The sequence below is a fragment of the Heptranchias perlo genome, chromosome 20 (genome assembly GCF_035084215.1).
Source record: "Heptranchias perlo isolate sHepPer1 chromosome 20, sHepPer1.hap1, whole genome shotgun sequence".
NCBI lineage: Eukaryota > Metazoa > Chordata > Chondrichthyes > Hexanchiformes > Hexanchidae > Heptranchias > Heptranchias perlo.
Window position 1 is genome coordinate 38,427,977 of NC_090344.1, and position 26,422 is coordinate 38,454,398.

Here is a 26,422-nt window from a genome sequence, read left to right on the forward strand (position 1 = left end):
ATGACTTGATATTAATAAAGTTTCAGAAACAGCATGCTAGTCATTGTATGACTTGATATTAATAACGTGTCAGAAGCAGCATGCTAGTCATTGTATGACTTGATACTAATAAAGTGTCAGAAGCAGTATGCCAGTCATTGCAAGATTATGTAATAATGTACAGTGTCAGAAACAGCATGCTTGTCATTCCAAGACTCTATGTGATAATGTACCATGTCAGAAAAAGCATGCATGTCATTGTATGACTTTATATTAATATAGTGTCAGAAACAGCATGCTAGTCATTACAAGACTATGTAATAATGTACCGCATCAGAAACAGCATGCTACTCATTACAAGACTATGTAATAATGTACCACGTCAGAAACAGCATGCTAGTCATTGCAAGACTATGTAATAATGTACCGTCAGAAACAGCATGCTAGTCATTGCAAGACTATGTAATAATGTACAGTGTCAGAAACAGCATGTTAGTCATTGCAAGACTATGTAATAATGTACCGTCAGAAACAGCATGCAAGTCATTCCAAGACTATGTAATAATGTACCACATCAGAAACAGCATGCTAGTCATTACAAGACTATGTAATAATGTACCACGTCAGAAACAGCATGCTAGTCATTCCAAGATTATGTAATAATGTACCACGTCAGAAACAGCATGCTAGTCATTACAAGACTATGTAATAATGTACCACGTCAGAAAAAGCATGCCAGTCATTGCAAGACTATGTAATAATGTACCGTGTCAGAAACAGCATGCTCGTCATTCCAAGGCTTTATGCAATAATGTACCATGTCAGAAACAGCATGCATGTCATTGTATGACTTTATATTAATAGTGTCAGAAACAGCATGCTAGTCATTACAAGAGTATGTAATAATATACCGCATCAGAAACAGCATGCTAGTCATTGCAAGACTATGTAATAATGTACCGTCAGAAACAGCATGTTAGTCATTACAAGACTATGTAATAATGTACCACGTCAGAAACAGCATGCTAGTCATTGCAAGACTATGTAATAATGTACCGTGTCAGAAACAGCATGCGTGTCATTGCATGACTTGATATTAATATAGTGTCAGAAACAGCATGCTAGTCATTACAAGACTATGTAATAATGTACCATCAGAAACAGCATGCTAGTCATTACAAGACTATGTAATAATGTACCACGTCAGAAACAGCATGCTAGTCATTGCAAGACTATGTAATAATGTACCATGTCAGAAACAGCATTCTAGTCATTGCAAGACTATGTAATAATGTACCGTCAGAAACAGCATGCTAGTCATTGCAAGACTATGTAATAATGTACCGTGTCAGAAACAGCATGCTAGTCATTACAAGACTATGTAATAATGTACTGTGTCAGAAACAGCATGATAGTCATTGCAAGACTATGTAATAATGTACTGTCAGAAACAGCATGCTAGTCATTACAAGACTATGTAATAATGTACCGTGTCAGAAACAGCATGTTAGTCATTACAAGACTATGTAATAATGTACCACATCAGAAACAGCATGCTAGTCATTGCAAGACTATGTAATAATGTACCGTGTCAGAAACAGCATGCGTGTCATTGTATGACTTGATATTAATATAGTGTCAGAAACAGCATGCTAGTCATTACAAGACTATGTAATAATGTACCATCAGAAACAGCATGCTAGTCATTACAAGACTATGTAATAATGTACCACGTCAGAAACAGCATGCTAGTCATTGTATGACTTTATATTAATTTAGTGTCAGAAACAGCATGCTAGTCATTGCAAGATTATGTAATAATGTACCATGTCAGAAACAGCATGCTAGTCATTGTATGACTTGATATTAATAAAGTGTCAGAAACAGCATGGTAGTCATTGTATGACTTTATATTAATAACGTGTCAGAAACAGCATGCTAGTCATTGTCTGACTTGATATTAATATAGTGTCAGAAACAGCATGCTAGTCATTGCAAGACTTTATATGAATATAGTGCCAGAAGCAGCATGCTAGTCATTGTATGACTTTATATTATTAATATGGTGTCAGAAACCGCATGCTATTCATTGCAAGACTTTATGTGATAATATACAGTGTCAGAAACAACAGTCAATGCATGCGGGAAAAAATACAGAAATCGAATGATGTGATTCCCCAGACGATGGTCTGCCGTTCAAAATGAGTCCATTATTATTTGATGTGTCTCCATGCGCGGAAATAATATACACACACACCTGGAATGACGAGCGAATAACTGTTTTTACAAAATCACCATCAGCCCACAAATAAACTCTCTCAACTCTGAGTGTAGCAAGGTGCGAGGTCCTGAGCGGAACTCGTCAATGTGTCATTGGACAAGTGGGTGAAGGTGCTGAGGATTTATAAATCCATCAGAATGGACCAGTTTCAAATCTCCACCAGACAGTGGGCATTAAGGGCTGGTAGAGATTACCGGCCTGTTCCCTTCCTCTCAGTCTCGATCGCACCCAAGCATTTCACGTTGGCGCCGAGCCCTTGTCGCTATCAACAAGCCCCCGAGTGTAAAGTTACTGTTTGTTTGTGTTTTCCCCCCGACTAATAGTTTGTTTAAACGCGACATGCCGCTCTTGTCCGCTCCACCTGTGTGCTGAGTTCGCACCCTTCCCGCCAACAACTCCATCCCAGTAGACAGCAGAGCTTAAAGGCAGTCTCACTGACCAGTATTTTAGAGATGGGACTCCAGGTCCAAACCCCAATCCAATGTCTCTCATCCTCGGTTCTCTCTAACCCAACACTGTCTATGCCTTTCCCTTTATACCGTCACCCATCCGGCGAGCGCTCAACGTTGGAACAGTTTTGGTTCGGGGTCTAGCAAGTAAAATAATGAGTTGAGAAGACCAAAAGAGATTGATCTGTGTTGGTGAATCTGGGGCACTAGGGCCCTTGGGGAAGGGAGAGGGGATCGAAGAGGGAAAGGGGAAAGGGGGAGGGGAAAACAGGGAATGGGAAGGGGAAAGAACAGGGCAAGGGGGAGGAATACCGAAAGGGAAAGGGAAAGAGGTGAAGAAGGGGAAAAGGGAATAAATAGAGGAAAGGGAAAGGGGAAGGGGAAGGGGGAAAGGGGAAGGGGACGTTTGGTCTTTGTGACAGGGACACTGAATTTCACCTCCTTCCCTCCCATTGCTCTGGGGATTGGAGATTTCGAGGCAGTAAAATCCCCGGGTTCTGCTGGTCAGACCCAGGATGTTTCAGCCCCTGCCTCAACTCGACAAGGAGCTCAGATGTAAATCATGGGATGGGTTGGTGGATTGGGATGATGGGAGGGGATGATGGGGCGGGATGATGGGACAGGTTGGTGGGACTGGATGGTGGGACGGGTTGATGAGACGGGTTGGTGGGACGGGTTGGTGGGACAGGTTGGTGGATTGGGATGGTGGGACTGGATGGTGGGACGGGTTGGTGGGACGGGTTGGTGGGACAGGTTGGTGGATTGGGATGGTGGGACTGGATGGTGGGACGGGTTGGTGGGACTGGATGGTGGGACGGGTTGGTGGGACTGGATGGTGGGACAGGTTGGTGGATTGGGATGGTGGGACGGGTTGGTGGGACTGGATGGTGGGACAGGTTGGTGGATTGGGATGGTGGGACTGGATGGTGGGACGGATTGGTGAGACGGGTTGGTGGGACGGGTTGGTGGGACGGGTTGGTGGGACGGGTTGGTGAGACGGGTTGGTGGGATGGGTTGGTTGATTGGGATGGTGGATTGGGATGGTGGGACGGGTTGGTGGGATGGGTTGGTGGATTGGGATGGTGGGACTGGATGGTGGGACGGATTGGTGAGACGGGTTGGTGAGACGGGTTGGTGGGATGGGTTGGTGGGATGGGTTGGTGGGACGGGTTGGTGAGACGGGTTGGTGGGATGGGTTGGTGGGACTGGATGGTGGGACGGGTTGGTGAGACGGGTTGGTGGATTGGGATGGTGGGACTGGATGGTGGGACGGGTTGGTGAGACGGGTTGGTGGGACGGGTTGGTGGATTGGGATGGTGGGACTGGATGGTGGGATGGGTTGGTGAGACGGGTTGGTGGATTGGGATGGTGGGACTGGATGGTGGGATGGGTTGGTGAGACGGGTTGGTGGATTGGGATGGTGGGACTGGATGGTGGGATGGGTTGGTGAGACGGGTTGGTGGATTGGGATGGTCGGACGGGTTGGTGGGACGGGTTGGTGGGACGGGTTGGTGGGACGGGATGGTGGGACTGGATGGTGGGATGGGTTGGTGGGACGGGTTGGTGAGACGGGATGGTGGGACGGGTTGGTGAGACGGGATGGTGGGACTGGATGGTGGGACGGGTTGGTGGGACGGGTTGGTGAGACGGGATGGTGGGACTGGATGGTGGGATGGGATGGTGGGACTGGATGGTGGGACGGGATGGTGGGACGGGTTGGTGGGACGGGTTGGTGGGACGGGTTGGTGGGACGGGTTGGTGGGATGGGATGGTGGGACTGGATGGTGGGATGGGTTGGTGGGACGGGTTGGTGGGACGGGTTGGTGGGATGGGATGGTGGGACTGGATGGTGGGATGGGTTGGTGGGACGGGTTGGTGAGACGGGTTGGTGGGATGGGTTGGTGGGACGGGTTGGTGAGACGGGTTGGTGGATTGGGATGGTGGGACTGGATGGTGGGACGGGTTGGTGGGACGGGTTGGTGGATTGGGATGGTGGGACTGGATGGTGGGACGGGTTGGTGGGACGGGTTGGTGGATTGGGATGGTGGGACTGGATGGTGGGACGGGTTGGTGAGACGGGTTGGTGGGACGGGATGGTGGGACTGGATGGTGGGACTGGATGGTGGGATGGGTTGGTGAGACGGGTTGGTGGATTGGGATGGTCGGACGGGTTGGTGGGACGGGTTGGTGGGACGGGATGGTGGGACGGGTTGGTGGGACGGGTTGGTGGGACTGGATGGTGGGATGGGTTGGTGGGACGGGATGGTGGGACGGGTTGGTGGGACGGGTTGGTGAGACGGGATGGTGGGACTGGATGGTGGGATGGGTTGGTGGGACGGGATGGTGGGACGGGTTGGTGGGACGGGTTGGTGGGATGGGTTGGTGGGACTGGATGGTGGGATGGGTTGGTGGGACGGGATGGTGGGACGGGTTGGTGAGACGGGTTGGTGGGATGGGTTGGTGGGACGGGTTGGTGGATTGGGATGGTGGGACTGGATGGTGGGACGGGTTGGTGAGACGGGTTGGTGGATTGGGATGGTGGGATGGGTTGGTGGGACGGGTTGGTGAGACGGGTTGGTGGATTGGGATGGTGGGACTGGATGGTGGGATGGGTTGGTGAGACGGGTTGGTGGATTGGGATGGTCGGACGGGTTGGTGGGACGGGATGGTGGGACGGGTTGGTGGGACGGGATGGTGGGACGGGTTGGTGGGACGGGTTGGTGGGACGGGTTGGTGAGACGGGTTGGTGGGATGGGTTGGTTGATTGGGATGGTGGATTGGGATGGTGGGACGGGTTGGTGGGATGGGTTGGTGGATTGGGATGGTGGGACGGGTTGGTGGATTGGGATGGTGGGACTGGATGGTGGGACGGATTGGTGAGACGGGTTGGTGGGATGGGTTGGTGGGATGGGTTGGTGGGACGGGTTGGTGAGACGGGTTGGTGGGATGGGTTGGTGGGACTGGATGGTGGGACGGGTTGGTGAGACGGGTTGGTGGATTGGGATGGTGGGACTGGATGGTGGGACGGGTTGGTGAGACGGGTTGGTGGGACGGGTTGGTGGATTGGGATGGTGGGACTGGATGGTGGGATGGGTTGGTGGGACGGGTTGGTGAGACGGGTTGGTGGATTGGGATGGTGGGACTGGATGGTGGGATGGGTTGGTGAGACGGGTTGGTGGATTGGGATGGTCGGACGGGTTGGTCGGACGGGTTGGTGGGACGGGATGGTGGGACGGGATGGTGGGACTGGATGGTGGGATGGGTTGGTGGGACGGGATGGTGGGACGGGTTGGTGGGACGGGTTGGTGGGACGGGTTGGTGGGATGGGATGGTGGGACGGGTTGGTGGGACGGGTTGGTGGGACGGGTTGGTGGGATGGGATGGTGGGACTGGATGGTGGGATGGGTTGGTGGGACGGGTTGGTGGGACGGGTTGGTGGGATGGGATGGTGGGACTGGATGGTGGGATGGGTTGGTGGGACGGGTTGGTGAGACGGGTTGGTGGGATGGGTTGGTGGATTGGGATGGTGGGACTGGATGGTGGGACGGGTTGGTGGGACGGGTTGGTGGGACGGGTTGCTGGATTGGGATGGTGGGACTGGATGGTGGGACGGGTTGGTGGGACTGGATGGTGGGACGGGTTGGTGGGATGGGTTGGTGGGACGGGTTGGTGGATTGGGATGGTGGGACTGGATGGTGGGACGGGTTGGTGGGACGGGTTGGTGGGACGGGTTGCTGGATTGGGATGGTGGGACTGGATGGTGGGACGGGTTGGTGGGACTGGATGGTGGGATGGGTTGGTGGGATGGGTTGGTGGGACGGGTTGGTGGGACTGGATGGTGGGACGGGTTGGTGGGATGGGTTGGTGGGACGGGTTGGTGGATTGGGATGGTGGGACTGGATGGTGGGACGGGTTGGTGGGACTGGATGGTGGGATGGGTTGGTGGGACGGGTTGGTGGGACTGGATGGTGGGATGGGTTGGTGAGACGGGTTGGTGGGACTGGATGGTGGGATGGGTTGGTGGGACGGGTTGGTGGGACTGGATGGTGGGATGGGTTGGTGGGACGGGTTGGTGGGACTGGATGGTGGGATGGGTTGGTGGGACGGGTTGGTGGGACGGGATGGTGGGACTGGATGGTGGGACGGGTTGGTGAGACGGGTTGGTGGGACTGGATGGTGGGATGGGTTGGTGGGACGGGTTGGTGGGACTGGATGGTGGGATGGGTTGGTGGGACGGGTTGGTGGGACGGGATGGTGGGACTGGATGGTGGGATGGGTTGGTGGGACGGGTTGGTGGGACGGGTTGGTGGGATGGGATGGTGGGACTGGATGGTGGGATGGGTTGGTGGGACGGGTTGGTGGGACGGGTTGGTGGGACGGGTTGGTGGATTGGGATGGTGGGACTGGATGGTGGGACGGGTTGGTGGGATGGGTTGGTGGGACGGGTTGGTGGATTGGGATGGTGGGACTGGATGGTGGGACGGGTTGGTGAGACGGGTTGGTGGATTGGGATGGTGGGACTGGATGGTGGGATGGGTTGGTGAGACGGGTTGGTGGATTGGGATGGTCGGACGGGTTGGTGGGACGGGTTGGTGAGATGGGTTGGTGGGACGGGATGGTGGGACGGGTTGGTGGGACGGGTTGGTGGGACGGGTTGGTGGGACTGGATGGTGGGACTGGATGGTGGGACGGGTTGGTGGGACTGGATGGTGGGATGGGTTGGTGGGACGGGATGGTGGGACGGGTTGGTGGGACGGGTTGGTGGGACGGGTTGGTGGGACTGGATGGTGGGACTGGATGGTGGGACGGGTTGGTGGGACGGGATGGTGGGACTGGATGGTGGGATGGGTTGGTGGGACGGGATGGTGGGACGGGTTGGTGAGATGGGATGGTGGGACTGGATGGTGGGACGGGTTGGTGGGACGGGTTGGTGGGACGGGTTGGTGGGACGGGTTGGTGGGATGGGATGGTGGGACTGGATGGTGGGATGGGTTGGTGGGACGGGATGGTGGGACGGGTTGGTGGGACGGGTTGGTGGGATGGGATGGTGGGACTGGATGGTGGGATGGGTTGGTGAGATGGGATGGTCGGACGGGTTGGTGGGACGGGATGGTGGGACGGGTTGGTGGGACGGGATGGTGGGACGGGTTGGTGAGACGGGTTGGTGGGACGGGATGGTGGGACGGGTTGGTGAGACGGGATGGTCGGACGGGTTGGTGGGACGGGATGGTGGGACGGGTTGGTGGGACGGGATGGTGGGATGGGTTGGTGAGACGGGATGGTGGGACGGGTTGGTGGGATGGGTTGGTGAGATGGGATGGTAGGACGGGATGTTGGGAGGTTGCTGGTGTACAACAGTTGCCCAGTCACATTGCCACTGTGTCAATTGTTTAATGGACCACATTGCTGCTGAAATGCAGGCAACTTTATCCTTTAATGCCCTTTAAACACATTGCCCGTTCGGGTAAGTCTTACAGCAAACATACAAGAGAAAACGGGGATCCAGACGGAATATTTACTGTCGGTTTGTATTTCAGATCAATTCTGTATATCGCACCCTTAGCCCATCTAAATCCTCAAACATTCCGCTAGATCTCTGCGGATTGACCTCACGGTGTAGATCCGCATCTGCAGTCTGATAAACTGTTTGGATCAACTTTTACAACAGCGAAATGTGCTAAGGATCCTCCTCTGATTCTCACCGAGTTCCTGCACTGACCCGCTCCTGGCCTTCCCGTGGAGTCTGACCCCTGTGACACCGTGAACTGTCTGCCAAGTATTTTCACCTGCACCCTCGCCGATTCTGTTCACCGAGTGTGGCACAGTGCCACTGTTCGAGTGTAAACCGGACCCTCCTCTCTGTACCTCGCCGTCTGAAGTGTGCAGAAATATTAACAGAGACAAAAGTCCAAATAATGAGTCCCAATAATAACATAACCACTCTCCTGGGGTATCGGTTATTTCCAGTGAGATTATAAAATCATACTCAAATCTGCGAGATTGAAGTAAAAGCAGGCAGACTTGGATTGTGAGTGAAGTATGAATCTTTTCAGCAGTGTGAGGTTCACATTCCTCCTGCCGTGGAACTGAACCGACCCCCAGCAGCATTCAGACAATGACTGCGGAACTCATCTTTCACGTCTCCAACCCTTTTTTATTGTCCAAGAGGCCAGTGACTCCTTCTTAAAGTAAACCCAGGAAATGAGCTGGTGTCAACCCCTGACAACCGATGGTTCTCCTCTGTTCAATTTCTAAATCCAACCCTTCCAAACTCCTCCCAGTCCCAGAGGCCGAGGGCAAGAGGCGACCTCACTACGGGACCGACCTGGCTTGCCTTGGCTTGAACTGGTCCTGCTCAATTTGGGATGCCTTTAGTAGGAGCGAGTGTGACTACCCAATTAAAAGGGATACAGTCTGGAATCCAATGGCATCTCAATGTGTCCAGTACTTGCACGATTTACTTTTAAAAAGCGTTCAAATCTTTCCCCACACTCTTAAAACGTGTCTCATATTAACCCGCGGGCGGTTTTTTTTGGAATTGTGATGGTCTCAATGTGATTCAGGGGTGAGGGTTCGCCCCTCACCCCAATGTGTTTGATGGCTGCCGTTATCATTTTGTCCTTAACCCAGACTCGTCATTTTCAGAAGCGATGCCAAAAAGCCGATCTTTCCCGTAATAAAACCAGGCAAAGTCGGCCAGAGGTCCTGTGTATGGAGGGCGACTCTTCTCCCTGTCCCCAACACTCGTGACTTTAGAACTTGTTGTCAAGAATCAGCGCTGGGCGTCCCTCGCACACCCAGGCGGCCCAGGAGTGGGGTCTTCTCCCGGCCTGTATCAAGACAAGTGGAGAATCTTTCAAAATCAAACGAATCTGTCTGGAGGTTTGAACATATACAATGTTGGCCTTTGTGTTTTAAGAGCAAACTGCAGTCTGTTTGTCTGAGAAAGCGGTGGATTTGAACTCAAGTGTGAAAACATGAAATGAAATCCATGTAGGGGAGAGACCAGAGAAGCTGGTGTCGTTCTCAGTTGAGCAGAGAAGGTTAAGCGGAGGTTTAGTGTTGAACATTATGAGGGGTTTTTGATCGAGTAAATAGGGAGAAGCTGTTTCCACTGGATGGAGGGTCAGTAACCAGAGGACACAGATTTAAGACAATTGGCAACAGATCAGAGGGGAGATGAGTTTTTTTTATGCAGCGAGTTGTTATGATCTGGAATGCACTGCCTGAAAGGGCGGTGGAAGCAGATTCAGTCGTGACTTTCAAAAGGGAATTGGATAAATACTTGAAGAGGAAAATTGCAGGGTTATGGGGAAAGACCAAGGTGGGTGGGACCAATTGGATAGCTGTTTCAAAGAGCCAACACCGGCACGATGGGCCGAATGGACTCTTTCTGTGCGAATCATGCGATGATTCGAACGCGAAATTCGTCTGCTTAAAGCGTTGGGAAATATGCTGTAGCTCCATCAGTAAAAGGAGACACCCCTTTCCTCTCTGGCCACTGGCGGCCCCTGTCAAGACACTATCACCAAACGCCATCAAGGAGTTGTCTTTTTTTTTTGGCCAGGAATTTTAATTGAAATGGATATCCGGCCCTGAACGTGAATACAGCGATAACGAGAGCCTCTTATTATCAAGCTTTAAGAGGAGTGTTGGTGAATGGGAATTGCCCATAAGTTCAACTGCTCCCCGGCTAGGTCACTCCTTGTATACAGTGCTCTGATAAATTGGGGTATATTTAACATAAAGCCCCGAGAAAAGTAAACAGCCCTTTCCCTTAAGAACCGTCTTATCTGGTGCGAAGCTTTATTGCAATAACAGAAATTCATCGCACACTCAAACTGGGAAGTTAGGGAGGAAGATATTGGTCATTGGGGGCGGATCTGAAGGGGATTTGAGGGGGGCGAATCACATCGTGAGGCTAATGAAGGAGATTCTTAAAACAGCCATTGCTTGGAAGACTATCGGCTTGAACCAAAACTTGGGAGTCAGTTGGACCCCGAGGATGTCAGGGAAATGTATGACACTGTTTGAAAACGCAATCACCCAAACGCCATGGAGGATTTAAACATCAACAAAATGTCGAAACTGAGATAAGATACGAGGGAGACCGAGTCGGTGAAAGGACCATCATTCTCCAAAACCAGCTCGTTTTGTCCAGTTGATAAAATCGTTTCACGCGGTCTCACAGCATCTTCGCTCCAATGAAGTTTTGTGAGAAGGCATTTAATTGCAAAGATTAGTAACTTCCATAAGCAATGGTCATGTTGATTTTTAAAAAAAATCTCTCTCTCCAGTTGAGGTCTACGCATCCTCAGTAACTGAATCTGGCTTTTGGGGAGATGGGAGGATGCTTCATTGGTCATTGCCAGGGTGGCAAGGCTCATTCCTATCTGACAAACCAACTCACTCAATGTCACCAGCCTGATTTATTTCACCATTTCTATCAAATCCTTATAGTCCTGTCTCTCCCCCCACAGAGAGCTGTCTGAGCAAGACCGTTTCTGTGGCCTGAGCTGTCAGCGTACAAGAGCCATTGATAAGTAAAACAAACAGTGACCGAGCGGACGCACGCAGACACCCAATTAAAAAGCTAACAGTCACCAAAGGCGAAGGGGCGGAAGTGCCCTTGGTAACACTTGAAAACTGAACAGAAATTTCGACTCCACAGATTAGATCACCCTCTCCCTCTTTTTATATATTATATATTTTACAGACACGCACAGTTATATATTAATCTTGCATATAAATGGATTGTTCATACATGTATACAAAATGTATCTCATATACACATACATACACAGAGATGTATATGTGTGTAGATGAGATATTTTGTGTATATACGTGAACAAAGCATTTATATGCAAGATAAATGTGTGCAAAAGCAATATATATATTACACACACGTATATGTATATATATCGCACACTTATTTAAGTTATATGTATGTACGTGTATATGTATGTGTATATATAGAGCATACATATTTCAGTTCATCCTGCTTATATAAGTATTGCTTTCACACTGCATTTCTCTGAACAATTTCGATCCATTCTACATACACTGACTGACATTAAACTGAAAGATTTTCCATTCTGCTCCTTGTATTTAAACGCACTGTCCCCATTGTCTCACAGATGAATATCATGTGCGCCCGCTCCCCTTCCATTCCACAAACACTTGACAGTTAAAACCGTCCCAATTTGTTCCAAACATTCGGTGTATTTCGCCGCAATGCTTTAGATCCCCAAACCGACTCCTTCCGTTTTCTCTCTAATCCTCATTCCCTAAATCCACTGCTCTGCTATCTCCTATTGTAAACCGAGTTCGCACCGCCTGTTTTCCCAGCGCTTACCCATTCTGTGGAGACGGGTCGGTGTAGTCAGTGCATAATTATGTAAAAAAAAAACAATTCCAGCCTAATCGTTCGGAAATAATCACTAAAGGTTTAAGTGTTCAAAGAGAATCACAAACAAACAACTGCAATGAAAAGCGAGGTGTCTCTTCAGGCGTTCGAGAGACTCGCTCTATCAGTTTATAGAATCATAGAATCATAGAAGTTACAACATGGAAACAGGCCCTTCGGCCCAACATGTCCATGTCGCCCAGTTTATACCAGTTTAGTGACGGAATTCGAAATCCATCCTCCCACCGCACGAATATATAATTCCAATTAACATTTCAAGATCATCGCAGGAAACCCCAAAATCTTCCCCCGGTGGATTAAAGCCCACGGTTTGATATGTAGATTGTAGTATGTAATTTACATCACACCATGCCTTGAAGTCATGTTCCACTTTACTGAAAAGCATTTACCTGTTCCTAATTGCTACTGAATGCACTTTGTGTAAACACTAGTTGTACAATTAATCAGCCGCCCTCCTCCAACTGAGCGCTTCTGGCGAGGCATCTACTTCGCTTCCAAAATAGGACAACTTGCTTTTTGTTTTGCATGTTTAACAATTTTGCTGGTGTGATTTTTGTTTTGGAAAATCTCGAAATTGCACAGGGATTGGGGTTGAGAGACCGCGGCCGAGGGGAGGTGGGGGTTGTATTGAGACACGTGTCCACACCACAGCCAATAGGGGATCCAAAGTGACAAGGTAAGTCCACTCGACATTAAGAAACGTCACGTCTCAACGAGAGAGTTAAACTCGGTCCTAAGAGGCTGCATTTATTACCTCGGTGCATTCAAAGCTTTCTTATTGTCCTGCAAAGCAGGTGCTATTAATCTGGATGTGCTCCTCTAGCCTTGTTGAGACCCTTCTTTAATTTAGGGTGCATCTGCTGTGTAATCTGGACAACCCCTTCCTCCCACTGCCCAGCCCCTCAATTCAGTGTTTGTGTCTTGTTTTTTTTTGTTATTGTTGCAATGATGCTTCCAAGTCCAGTCACCTCGACGCCATTTTCTGTCAAAGACATTCTCAAGTTGGAACAGCAGCGACTGTCCCCTCGACAGGTCCTCCGTCAGGAGGTCCACGGCCAGCCGATCTCCTGCATGGACGTCCCACCGCGGCGGATGGACAACCGGGACTCTCTGAGAGAGACGCGAGAGAAGGCGGGCAAAGGCCCCGCACCTTCAGGTCACTCCGAGCTGATCAAGTGTCTGTGTAACAGCCCGACAGAGCAAGAGGAGGAGAAGGAAGTGGAGCGAAGCGCCAACCAAAGTAGGTGGAACAACGCAAATATCAATCAGGGAAATATCTCAAGATTCATTTTAGTGATTATATTCACCTTTTCGACAATTTACACTCACCTTCACTATAAATATTGAACAGATCTATTATCTTATCCTTGTCTGTACCTTTGTGAAGTTTGCATGTCCATTTGACTGGATATCAGAGTTAACAGCGTTGTAAATAATCGGGCTCCATAATAATGTTGTAAAGACTCAACCAACAAGAACTTAAAAGCTAAACGGGTTAACACGAGTGACGAGCACCAACGCCGTTTTACTTTCCTCCTCATCTGCAATATTTACCTAAGTGCAATGGGCCTGTATTCACGTGAACATGAAGTTGTCATTTCATCATTAACACACACGAGGGCTGGCAAATCGTTGTAATCAATGTAAACACGGGAAACTGCAACAGTTTGATCCATATTTACATAAATCTTCCATGTCAATAATCCTGGGCTGTTTTGCTTCCACACACACCAGATACAGACCTGGCCAGCTCTATTAGGGATATTTCAGACCACCTGGAGAATCCCAGCGATTGCATTTGAGACTAACTTCATTACTTTGGTACAATGCTGTTGATCATTATTTACAGTCACTGCATCCCTTAAGTGGCTGATTGTAAAGGAAATGTCTTTCTGTGCTTCTGGGAGACCGGGTCAAGGTAATGCAACGGGTTGTTTATTGGAGTAGAGTCAGTCATCGTACAACGCATAGTTTTATTGAAGCATTTCTACCTGAAAATTTTACAGAGTTATTAATTATACCATAAAGTTTTACTGAAACTATTTCTACAAGTAAATAATTATACAATAGAGTTTTACTGGATTATTGCTCCCTGAAATTTTGAGAGTTACTAATTGTACAATAAATAACGTTTTATTTCGACCTGAAAATTTTACAAGTAAATAACTGTACGATAAAGTTTCTACCTGTCATTTCATAGAAAGAATAATTGTACAATCAAGTTTTAAATTATTTCTACCTGAAATTTTATTGGAAGAGTAAATAATAGCACAATAAAGTTCGACTCAACTATTTCTACCTGAAATGTTTATAAGTAAATAATTATACAATAAATAAAGTTTTACTAAATTATTTCTACCTGAAATTTTCAGTTTGTAATCGCACAATAAATAAAATTTCACTTAAACTATTTCTACCTGATATTTCATAGAAAGAATGATTGTACAATAAAGTTTTAAATTATTTCTACCTGAAATTTTCAGTTAGTAGTCGCACATTAAATAACCTTTTCCTTAAACTATTTCTTCCTGAAAATTTTACAAGTAAAGAAAGTTTTATTTAAATTATTTCTACGAGCAATTTTACATAAACGGTAAATTGTACAGTAAATAACGTTTACTGAAACTATATCTGCCTGAAATTTTATATCAAATGGAATAAATACATGTATTTTTTAATTTAAAACTATTTCTGTGTGAACTGTGACGGGAAGGAGAATAAATAAATATGCAATAAATAAACATTTACTTAAACTAATTCTGTCTGGAGTTTCACACACGGTGGAATGTATTTATTCTACAGTGTGTAAAATGTGTTCAGTAATAATGATTTTTCCGGCTATAAATTTCAGTGAGCAACTTCACTTGAATCCCATTTAAGGGAGGCTATTTCAATGTGTTCAATGATAAGGGTGAAAGACGTTTAGTTGCCCTATATTTTTAGATGCAGTTTGTAACCTGGTCTTTTTCTTTGGTCGATTACCTGGGGAGCAGCAGGTGATGTTTGCACGGAGAATGGATTGTTTTTGTACAAGAGTGCAAAGTTATATCGGCTCTCGGTGTTCGGATAGCCTTGTGCCCATTTATTCGTTCTGAATAAACGAGAGCAGGGCTGCATAAACAGAACGGTTCAATTCTTTAAAAAAAACTTATAATACAATATCTAACACTTGAGAAAAATAATTGGAATGTAACACAAACCAAGTGGTCGGGACTGGCGTTTGTGTCTGTGTATGAGTGCAATGGACAGTTTCTAAAACAGGTCGGATGATTATTTAAGCACTTTACCAAAATGACATGGTTTTCAATGAACGAAACCCGTCACTTCAGGGCTCCGGGGAGCAGATAAGATTTGCGGGAGAGGGAGGAGGGGCCTTGACTTTTGGCCGGAGCTGTCAACTTATCTGGAACTGCAAAGTAAAAAGAAGATTTAACGTTCATTCTTCCCTCCCAATTTGAACGCGATTTCACAGTACCGGAGCCTGCTGGAGTATCCCGCACTGAGTCCAATATTCAGACTGTTCTGTTACAATTCAGTGTGCGTTCCCTGGGCGAAAATGTTCTTTTTGTAAGCGACTAAAAGATTCCAGAAAAAGCACACAATCGATTGTGACAAAGCACTCTGACTTTGGGGTCCGTCTCAATATAACTGGCGCGGTTCTAAAACAAATATAACATGCATATTTTCATTTAAACACATTCTGGGCAACACATTGTGCTTGAAGGATATCATTCTGTGCAGAATATCGAGGTTCAACTCCGCTTTCAAGATATTAGCAATCTCTGCAGATAACAATGACAATTCAAAATGAGTCGATTTGTAAAGGGCGAAAGCAGCTCGGTGTATCTAATATTGCAATAACTTTTAAACGGAATCACTGCCCCAAACCGCCGAGTTTATTGTGGCTTTCAACATCTTCTAGTTCTGACGAAAGGCCTTCGACCTGACACGTTAACTCTGTTTCTTTCTCCACAGACGCTGCCTGACTTGCTGAGCTTCTCCAGCATTTTCTGTTTTTATTTCAGATTTCCAGCATCCGCAGTATTTTGCTTTTGAGTTTATCGTGGAACGGGTTAAGGGTTTGTTAAAAGGCCCCGGAATCCCAGAATTAAACAGTGAAAAGTTCTATTTTTAAGAGATCCGCTTTTTATAAATAATCAAGCTTAAATTCTTTTTTAAAAAGATACTTCGAACGCGTTCAAATTGACGGCAAAATGACAGTGGACTCCACTGAAAGATTGTTCACTGAACGAAACAAAAGCTGACAATCCAAAACTGGACTTGCTGCCCCAGCGGTTAACTTCTGCCCAGGTTTTGTTTTAAATATATATTTTACAATATTTCATTTTAAAAAAACACACAACTCCCATTTGTTTAAAGAACGTTTTTTTCCCCCAAACTACATCCAGTTAAGATTTGGAATATAAACTGCGGTTGCAACGAAAAATAGATATAATTGCCTGTCGAATTTACCTCTGTAGATTCTGGGAATATTGTGTCGGAATGGAAGGCTGGTGGTGTTTGTTCGAGTGAAGGATCTGTGCGGATCTTATATTGAGGAATGAGGAAAATATTGGACTTTATGAAAACCCCACTCTCTTCAGTAAAAGAATCAAATACTAATTTCTTGAGCGGCACAGCCCGGATGAGTATTTCGTCTTTCAGTTTAAAAAAATCGATTTGTTTTCAGAAATTGGGCGGAATTAAAGCCGGTCCCACATTTCTCCAGTGATCCGAATGAACATACACTGTGTGTTGGCGGGTATTTACTCTTGTTAAACTTACACCAAGTCCCGGGTCCCGGCACTGCACTCACAAGTCTACCAGCAACACACCGTACGAATATCACAGAGGCTCAGAATCTCGCTCTCTCATCTATATAATATATTATCTATATTTCATATATATATGTATATACACATGTGCTATATATATATGATACATACACATATTTGATATGTGCTATATATATTTGATATATGTACACATCTTATATTATATACACATTTGATATATGTGATCTACATTTGATATATACACATCTGAGATATATATACATTTTATATATAAACACATTTGATATATTTTATATATATTCATAATAAATTGAGACTTAAGGTTTTTTCGATAACATTACCTCATCAAATCTTTATATACTAATCAATATGATTTGATGAGAGACACACGGATGATAATGTTATCGAAAAACTCTCGTCTCCTAATTTATTACGAATTATTAATTTGACGGGAATGTACTCATTTTTCTTTTGAAGTTGTATTCCCCAGCTGCTCCGTGTATATTTGGTGAGTTGAGAGATTGTGGTTAGCTTCACTAACGATACAATTTCCACATTTTTTCAACGTCCTGTGCGAACAGCGCAGGAAGTGTAAAGTGTGATGGCGAATGTAACTCATTTAGATAAAGCTTCTCGCCCAACTCGGAGCCTTTGAATACGGAACTGTGATCGACTCATCTCCAATAACCATGATGTGGAGATGCCGGTGATGGACTGGGATTGACAATTGTAAACAATTTTACAACACCAAGTTATAGTCCAGCAATTTTATTTTAAATTCACAAGCTTTCGGAGGCTTCCTCCAATAACCACGCACGGCAACTCTCCACCTTTCCAGAGAGAATTCACATTTTCCTTAAACATTTAAATTCCACCGTGTGTCAGACAACATCGCGGGTAATTTGGGGTCTGGTTTGTTTCACACTCACTCTGACTGGTGCTCTGGGTTGTGTGAGTTGCTGGGTTTTAGACGCTCAGAGTGTGATCAGATGAGGACTCGGGACTGAAATGTTCACTTGAAAACCCACAGAGAAGGTGGAATTTGCTGTCACATGGAGTGGGTCAGGCCAGTAGCGTCGGTGCATTTCAGGGGATGCGAGATAAGTAGCTGAGGGAGAAAGGGATAGAAGGATATTTGGATAGGGTGAGATGAAGTAAGGTGGGAGAAGGTCCCTGTGGAGCACAAACACCTGTTGGGCCGAATGGCCTGTGAAATTCTATGTAAATGGATCCTTTCAGTTTTAAGTTTCAGTTTACTGCACCTCCCATAGGTTGCCCTGTCAATAAGCGAGCGCCCGGTTCATATGGACACTTGTGACTGTTTTTAGTGGGGTTGTAGCTGGATAAGAAGCCCACGTGAAAGTAAGCGGAGTAAATGTCCCGCATCCTCTTTCCTCTCCATTGCAGAAAGCGGCGCCCTCAGCGGCTGCCCGGTGACCGAGAGGAGAAGCGAATCGTCCGAGCGCCCCAGACAGCGGCAAAGGAGGAAACCTCGGGTTCTCTTCTCTCAAGCCCAGGTCTTCGAGCTGGAGAGACGCTTCAAGCAGCAGCGGTACCTGTCGGCCCCGGAGAGGGAGCACCTCGCCTGCCTGTTGAAGCTCACCTCGACCCAGGTGAAGATCTGGTTCCAGAACCGACGCTACAAGTGCAAGAGGCAGAGGCAGGACAAGTCATTGGAACTGGCCGCCCATCCCGCCGCACCTCCGCGACGGGTAGCGGTGCCAGTCTTGGTCCGGGATGGCAAACCTTGTCTCGGAGGCTCTCAGGCCTATTCCACCCCTTACAACATCACGGTCAACCCTTATCCGTACAACAACGCCGCGGCCGCCGCCTACTACGCCGGCTACACGAGCCCTTCTTACAATACCAATTACAGCTGCAACTACACGGGGATTCCGGCCGCTCAGGCGACCGCTGCTGTTATGGGGAACCCTCCCCAGTCCAGCCCAGCCACACTGCAAGGGATTCGTGCTTGGTGAAAACTCTCACCGCTCGCAGACATAAAATTCCTCCTCTTCATGCATGGAATTGGATTTGAAGCGAAATGGACCTTCATGAGAAAGCAGAGGTCCCAGTCTAAACAAATGGACTGGGCATGCAACTCTTGAGAAGGTCGAGGGAGCTTTCGTTCGTGCATTTATATTTAATATATTCTCTCCTCGTAACCTCGAGAAGGAAAATAATAGTTACTGAGAACTGGAATAAAGGAGAAAGGGGCATTAAGGAGAGGGGGAAACCCCAGCCTGGAAGAGGGGAGAACTTACAGGGATCAAGGAGATCAGTAGCTTTGGCTCACTAATCTTCACACCCAAACCATCTCCCCGTTACTCCCCTCTTCACAAAGAGTTATTTTCAACTTGCTGTCCCAACCTCTCCCCCAGTCTGTCATTAATAAAACTTTCTCACCGAATTCAATGCGCCGTTTCACCATTTCCCAGAAAAACAACGGCGCGAACTTTGTAAATATTTCAACTCTTGCTCGCTTTTTTTTTGGAGGGGGAGGGAATAAATGAACACGTTTCACGGTGATTTTTTCAAATCATTTTGAGAGCACATCCTTACCTCAAGTTCCCCGTGTCTTGTACATCCTCTGTGTATTAAAATAAAAGGGACATTTACCCCGGAACAAGTAAATACATCCACCAGACCTGGTTATTTTTTTGCCGTCAGTGAAATAGGTATTTAAAGGGGAAGATACAACACTCTTCAATATTAAATGGCCGATTGCACAGACCGAGAGCTCTTTATTTGTGTTAAATTTCACGTTGCAATTATGAAAAAAGCAAAATGTTTCTCACTAAATATTCCAACAATGATTAATTTATAAAATGGAACATGTCTGCTGTTAACCCACAAAAAAATTGTTGTGATCCACTTGTCTAGTTTAACTTTATTAAAACTGTATTTTTTTCCTAAATTAATCCTTTGTTTCATCACACGAGGCAGAGGACGGTCTTATACAGGGACAGACTATTATTAATTTATATTAATTAGTTCACTCACTCAATATTAATCCGATAACCATATGTTACATGCACTGCTGTCAGATGTTGCAATATACAAAGATATATTTGTGTATACTCTAAATCTGGATACATACATACAATTTTACATTTCCATATATTCGTGTACAAATTAATCCCCCAAATTTAAATCTAGAACCGCACTTAATAAATTTACTATACTAAGAATAGTGAGAGAAATCCATCATTTTAACCGCTCCCAAAAGCAATGGAGTATAAAATGCTAACATTTTGTCAAAAGACGTGTAACCCGCCCGTCAGGTCTTTTGGTTCTTGTGAAAGCTTTTGCACAAATATGTCGATTTTAAATACAGACTCTATAAATTAGATTAACACAGAGCTCCCGTTCAAACATCTTGCACAATTTAGAACCAATACCTCCGCACGGTAATCTAAACCACTGTCCCATGCTTCCAACGGGAGCTTTGTGTAATATTCACGGATTGAATCATGTAAGTCGACGGAGGTGTTCAAGCAGAGCTCAATATATTACTGCAGGTGAGTCACAGCGAATGTTTTAGTGAGCTGTGTTTAAAATAATAGGTACGTTATTTCTGTCACAGGAAGATGTCATTTGTGTCAAATTTATTCAGTTCACACAACCCTGTGCTTGTTAGGACGGCAAAATTGCTGGAATTATATATATAAAAGCATTTATATCAATTTATAAATAATAAATAAGTGCAAAATAAATTATACATTTATAGATATAATTATAAATACATTATATATAAATATATAAAACGAAATATACCTTCAAAGAAAGCGCACGTTACTGATCCAGTAGAAAATTATACAAGATGAAGCAAGCCGCTTGTAACTTGGATTCCAAATCCCATCTTAACACAGGATAAAAACGGTACTGACTGCGGCTCGTTGGGAGCCAGTTCCCAAAGAGATTCCTCCCGACTCCTCTGATCGATCAGTCTCTAATGCAAACACTTGACACATTTGAACAAGGCCGAGGTCTCGGTGAGCAGCCTATTTAAATCGCTGTACAAATATCAATATCCAGTTCAGTGGGCCGGTTCTTTGCCCGCAGGTCGCCGATAATCTCGGAGACCCACGTTTGGGGGTTTGGGAGTTTATGATTCTTTCCGAATTAGGATTCTTCTGAATTATTGAATCGACTCAGTTTGTAACTGTATATGAATCATGTTTAAGTAGGCAAAATGAATGCAATATTCGGACAACTTAATGGAAATTAACTTTAGGGTTCATAAAATATTATATTAATTTAATTATACAATATATTATACATTTACACCTGGGTCACAATAAATAAATTCTAAACGAAATAGATAAAACTCAGATATTAGAAGTCACGAAAAGCGCGACCGACTGTTGGTTTTGAAATATTTGAACCGAAATATTGAATTTTGTGAAATGCAGTTCAAACTTTAACTGTTTCACCATCGGATCTCTGTCACAAGAAACCCTGTGCATCAGATTCCCGTTTAATTACTGACTAGGATTTAAGCGAGGCGCTGACGATAGATAATTCTAACGACCATACCTCTATTTATAAAGTCATATTGTACATTGAAGAAAAGGCTGTTTGATTTAACACACAGTAGACATTGCAAGGAGCTGGTATGGCCCTTTCCGGACCTCCGTTGCGGATGCGAATGGTTGGGAGGAAATATTTTATCGAGCTCAAGGTTAAAATTGTTCGAAATGTGTATGTTCAACACGGTGAAGTCAAGGCATTTCTAAAACAGACAAAATGGGAATAAATGAAGGAGAGCGAGCTGGTGTGAATTGGATATATCCCTTCAGGTCAGGAGATTCTAACGGGGACAGAGTTCAATCACACTGGAAACCAGTTCACTTGGGGTACATTTACAGGGCGGGAGGCTTGTCCAGGCTGTCCTGGACTGGGTGTCTCTGCACCCGGCTCAATTGTGGGTCTGGACCTCTCAGGGCGACAGACAGGAGGAGGGACGCATCTCTTATTGGGGATGTCTTCATAAACCGGCCTTCGGAAAGGGTTATATTTATTTATTCCGTTTATATCACCAAGGTTAAGAAAACATAAATAAAAAGAAATCAAGAAATAAAGGAACCGAATGAATCCTAATTAAACTGGGAGTATGTTTTTAAAAATACAAAGATCGTTCAGCTAGCTAATTGATGGATAAACCAGTCTGTCCTGCTAAACTGCTACATTAATGAACAGAGTGCTGTTCGAACGTGAGTTTTTCACCAGAAATGTTAACATACCCAACCCACTGCATATATCTCCAGTATAAACCACCCACCCCGCTCTGTATCTCCAGTATGACCAACCCAACCCATTGTATATATCGCCAGTATAAACTACCCACCCCGCTCTGTATCTCCAGTATGACCAACCCAACCCACTGTATATATCTCCAGTATAAACCACCCACCCCGCTCTGTATCTCCAGTATGACCAACTCAACCCGCTGTGTATATCGCCAGTATAAACTACCCACCCCGCTCTGTATCTCCAGTATGACCAACTCAACCCACTGTATATATCGCCAGTATAAACTACCCACCCCGCTCTGTATCTCCAGTATGACCAACTCAACCCACTGTATATATCGCCAGTATAAACTACCCACCCCGCTCTGTATCTCCAGTATGACCAACTCAACCCACTGTATATATCTCCAGTATAAACTACCCACCCCGCTCTGTATCTCCAGTATGACCAACTCAACCCGCTGTGTATATCTCCAGTATAAACTACCCACCCCGCTCTGTATCTCCAGTATGACCAACTCAACCCACTGTATATATCTCCAGTATAAACTACCCACCCCGCTCTGTATCTCCAGTATGACCAACTCAACCCGCTGTGTATATCTCCAGTATAACAAACCCAACCTACTGTATACAACTCCAATATAACCTATCGAACCCTGTATATATCTCCAGTATAACAAATCCAAACTACTGTATACAACTCCAATATAACCTATTGAACCCTGTGTATATCTCCAGTATAACAAACCCAACCTACTGTATACAACTCCAATATAACCTATCGAACCCTGTGTATATCTCCAGTATAACAAACTCAACCTATTGTATACAACTCCAATATAACCTATCGAACGATGTATATATCTCCAGTATAACAAATCCAACCTACTGTATACAACTCCAATATAACCTATCGAACCCTGTATATATCTCCAGTATAACAAATCCAAACTACTGTATACAACTCCAATATAACCTATCGAACGCTGTATATATCTCCAGTATAACAAATCCAAACTACTGTATGCAACTCCAATATAAACTATCGAACCCTGTGATCTTATTGAATGGCGGAGCAGGCTCCTGCTCCTATTTCTTATGTTCTTATATCTCCAGTACAACAAATCCAAACTACTGTATACAACTCCAATATAACCTATCGAACCCTGTGTATATCTCCAGTATAACAAACCCAACCTACTGTATACAACTCCAATATAACCTATTGAACCCTGTGTATATCTCCAGTATAACAAACCCAACCTACTGTATACAACTCCAATATAACCTATCGAACGCTGTATATATCTCCAGTATAACAAACTCAACCTATTGTATACAACTCCAATATAACCTATCGAACGATGTATATCTCTCCAGGATAACAAACACAACATACTGTACATATCTCCAGTATAACCCACCCAACACGCTGTCTATTTCCAGTAGAAGCTATCCAACATGCTTTATATATTTGCAGTATAAACTACTCAAACCTGCATGCATCTCCAGTACAACCTACCTAAACAGCGATGTATCTCCAGTATAACCGACCCAACACTGTATGTCTCCCCAGTATAACCTACCCAATCCTGTGCATACCTCCAGTATAATCTACCCAATCCTGTATATATCTCCAGTATAACCTACCCAATCCTGCATATACCTCCAGTATAATTTACCCAATCCTGTATATACTGCAAATATAATCTACCCAATCCTGTATATATCTCCAGTATAACCTATACAATCCTGCATACACCTCCAGTATAACCTACCCAATCCTGTATATACCTCCAGTATAACCTACCCAATCCTGTATATACCTCCAGTGTAATCTACCCAATCCTGTATATACCTCCAGTATAACCTACCGGATCATGTATATACCTCCAGCATAACCTACTGAATCCTGAATATACCTCCAGTATAACCGACCCGATCATGTATATACTGCTCTGATAATCTACCCAATCCTGTATATATCTCCAGTATAACCTACCGGATCATGTATATACCTCCAGCATAACCTACTGAATCCTGAATATACCTCCAGTATAACCTACCCAATCCTGTATATACCTCCAGTATAACCTACCCAATCCTGTATATACCTCCAGTATAATCTACCCGATCCTGTATATACTGCTCGTATAATCTACCCAATCCTGTATACACCTCCTGTATAAACTACCCAATCCTGTATACACCTCCTGTATAAACTACCCAATCCTGTATACACCTCCTGTATAAACTACCCAATCCTGTATACACCTCCTGTATAAACTACCCAATCCTGTATATACTGCTAGTATAACCCACCCAATCCTGTATATATCTCCAGTATAAACTACCCAATCCTGTATATACTGCTAGTATAAGCTACCCAATCCTGTATACACCTCCAGTATAACCTACCCGATCCTGTATATACCTCCAGTGTAACCTACTGAATTCTGTATATATCTCCAGTATAACCTACCCAATCCTGGAAATACCTCCAGTATAACCTACTGAATCGTGTATACACCTCCAGTATAACCTACGCAATCCTGTATATATCTCCAGTATAACCTACCCAATCCTGTATACACCTCCAGTATAACCTACGCAATCCTGTATATATCTCCAGTATAACCTACCCAATCCTGTATACACCTCCAGTATAACCTACTGAATCCTGTATACACCTCCAGTATAACCTACTGAATCCTGTATATACCTCCAGTATAACCTACCCAAACCCGTATACACCTCCAGTATAACCTACCCAAACCCGTATACACCTCCAGTATAACCTACTGAATCCTGTATATACCCCCAGTATAACCTACCCAATCCTGGAAATATCTCCAGTATAACCTACCCAATCCTGTATATACCCCCAGTATAACCTACCCAAACCCGTATACACCTCCAGTATAACCTACCCAAACCCGTATACACCTCCAGTATAACCTACTGAATCCTGTATATACCCCCAGTATAACCTACCCAATCCTGGAAATATCTCCAGTATAACCTACCCAATCCTGTATATATCTCCAGTATAACCTACCTGATCCTGTATACACCTCCAGTATAACCTACCCAATCCTGTATATACCTCCAGCATAACCTACCCAATCCTGTATATATCTCCAGTATAACCTACCTGATCCTGTATACACCTCCAGTATAACATACCCGATCCTGTATATACCTCCAGCATAACCTACCCAATCCTGTATATATCTCCAGTATAACCAACCTGATCCTGTATACACCTCCAGTATAACCTACCCGATCCTGAAGAACCTCCAGTATAACCTACCTGATCCTGTATACACCTCCAGCATATCCTACCCGATCCTGTATATATCTCCAGTATAACCTACCTGATCCTGTATACACCTCCAGTATAACCGACCCAATCCTGTATATATCTCCAGTATAACCTACCTGATCCTGTATACACCTCCAGTATAACCTACCCGATCCTGTATATACCTCCAGTATAACCTACCTGATCCTGTATACACCTCCAGTATAACCTACCCGATCCTGTATATACCTCCAGTATAACCTACCTGATCCTGTATACACCTCCAGCATATCCTACCCGATCCTGTATATATCTCCAGTATAACCTACCCAATCCTGTATATACCCCCAGTATAACCTACCCAATCCTGTACATATCTCCAGTATAACCTACCCAATCCTGTATATATCTCCAGTATAACCTACTGAATCCTGTATATATCTCCAGTATAACCTACCCAATCCTGTATATACCCCCAGTATAACCTACCCAATCCTGTATACACCTCCAGTATAACCTACTGAATCCTGTATATATCTCCAGTATAACCTACCCAATCCTGTATATATCTCCAGTATAACCTACCCAATCCTGTATATACCCCCAGTATAACCTACCCAATCCTGTATACACCTCCAGTATAACCTACTGAATCCTGTATATATCTCCAGTATAACCTACCCAATCCTGTATATATCTCCAGTATAACCTACTGAATCCTGTATATACCCCCAGTATAACCTACCTGATCCTGTGTATACCTCCAGTATAACCTACCCAATCCTGTATATATCTCCAGTATAACCTACCTGATCCTGTATACACCTCCAGTATAATCTACCCGATCCTGTATATACCTCCAGTATAACCTACCTGATCCTGTATACACCTCCAGCATATCCTACCCGATCCTGTATATATCTCCAGT

General features: G+C 45.2%; 1 pseudogene; it reads left to right on the forward strand.

The window, feature by feature from the left end:
• The first annotated feature begins 13,081 nt into the window (after window positions 1-13,081).
• Window positions 13,082-18,911, forward strand: LOC137336031 (homeobox protein Nkx-2.5 pseudogene; annotated as a pseudogene).
• Window positions 18,912-26,422: the final 7,511 nt, after the last annotated feature.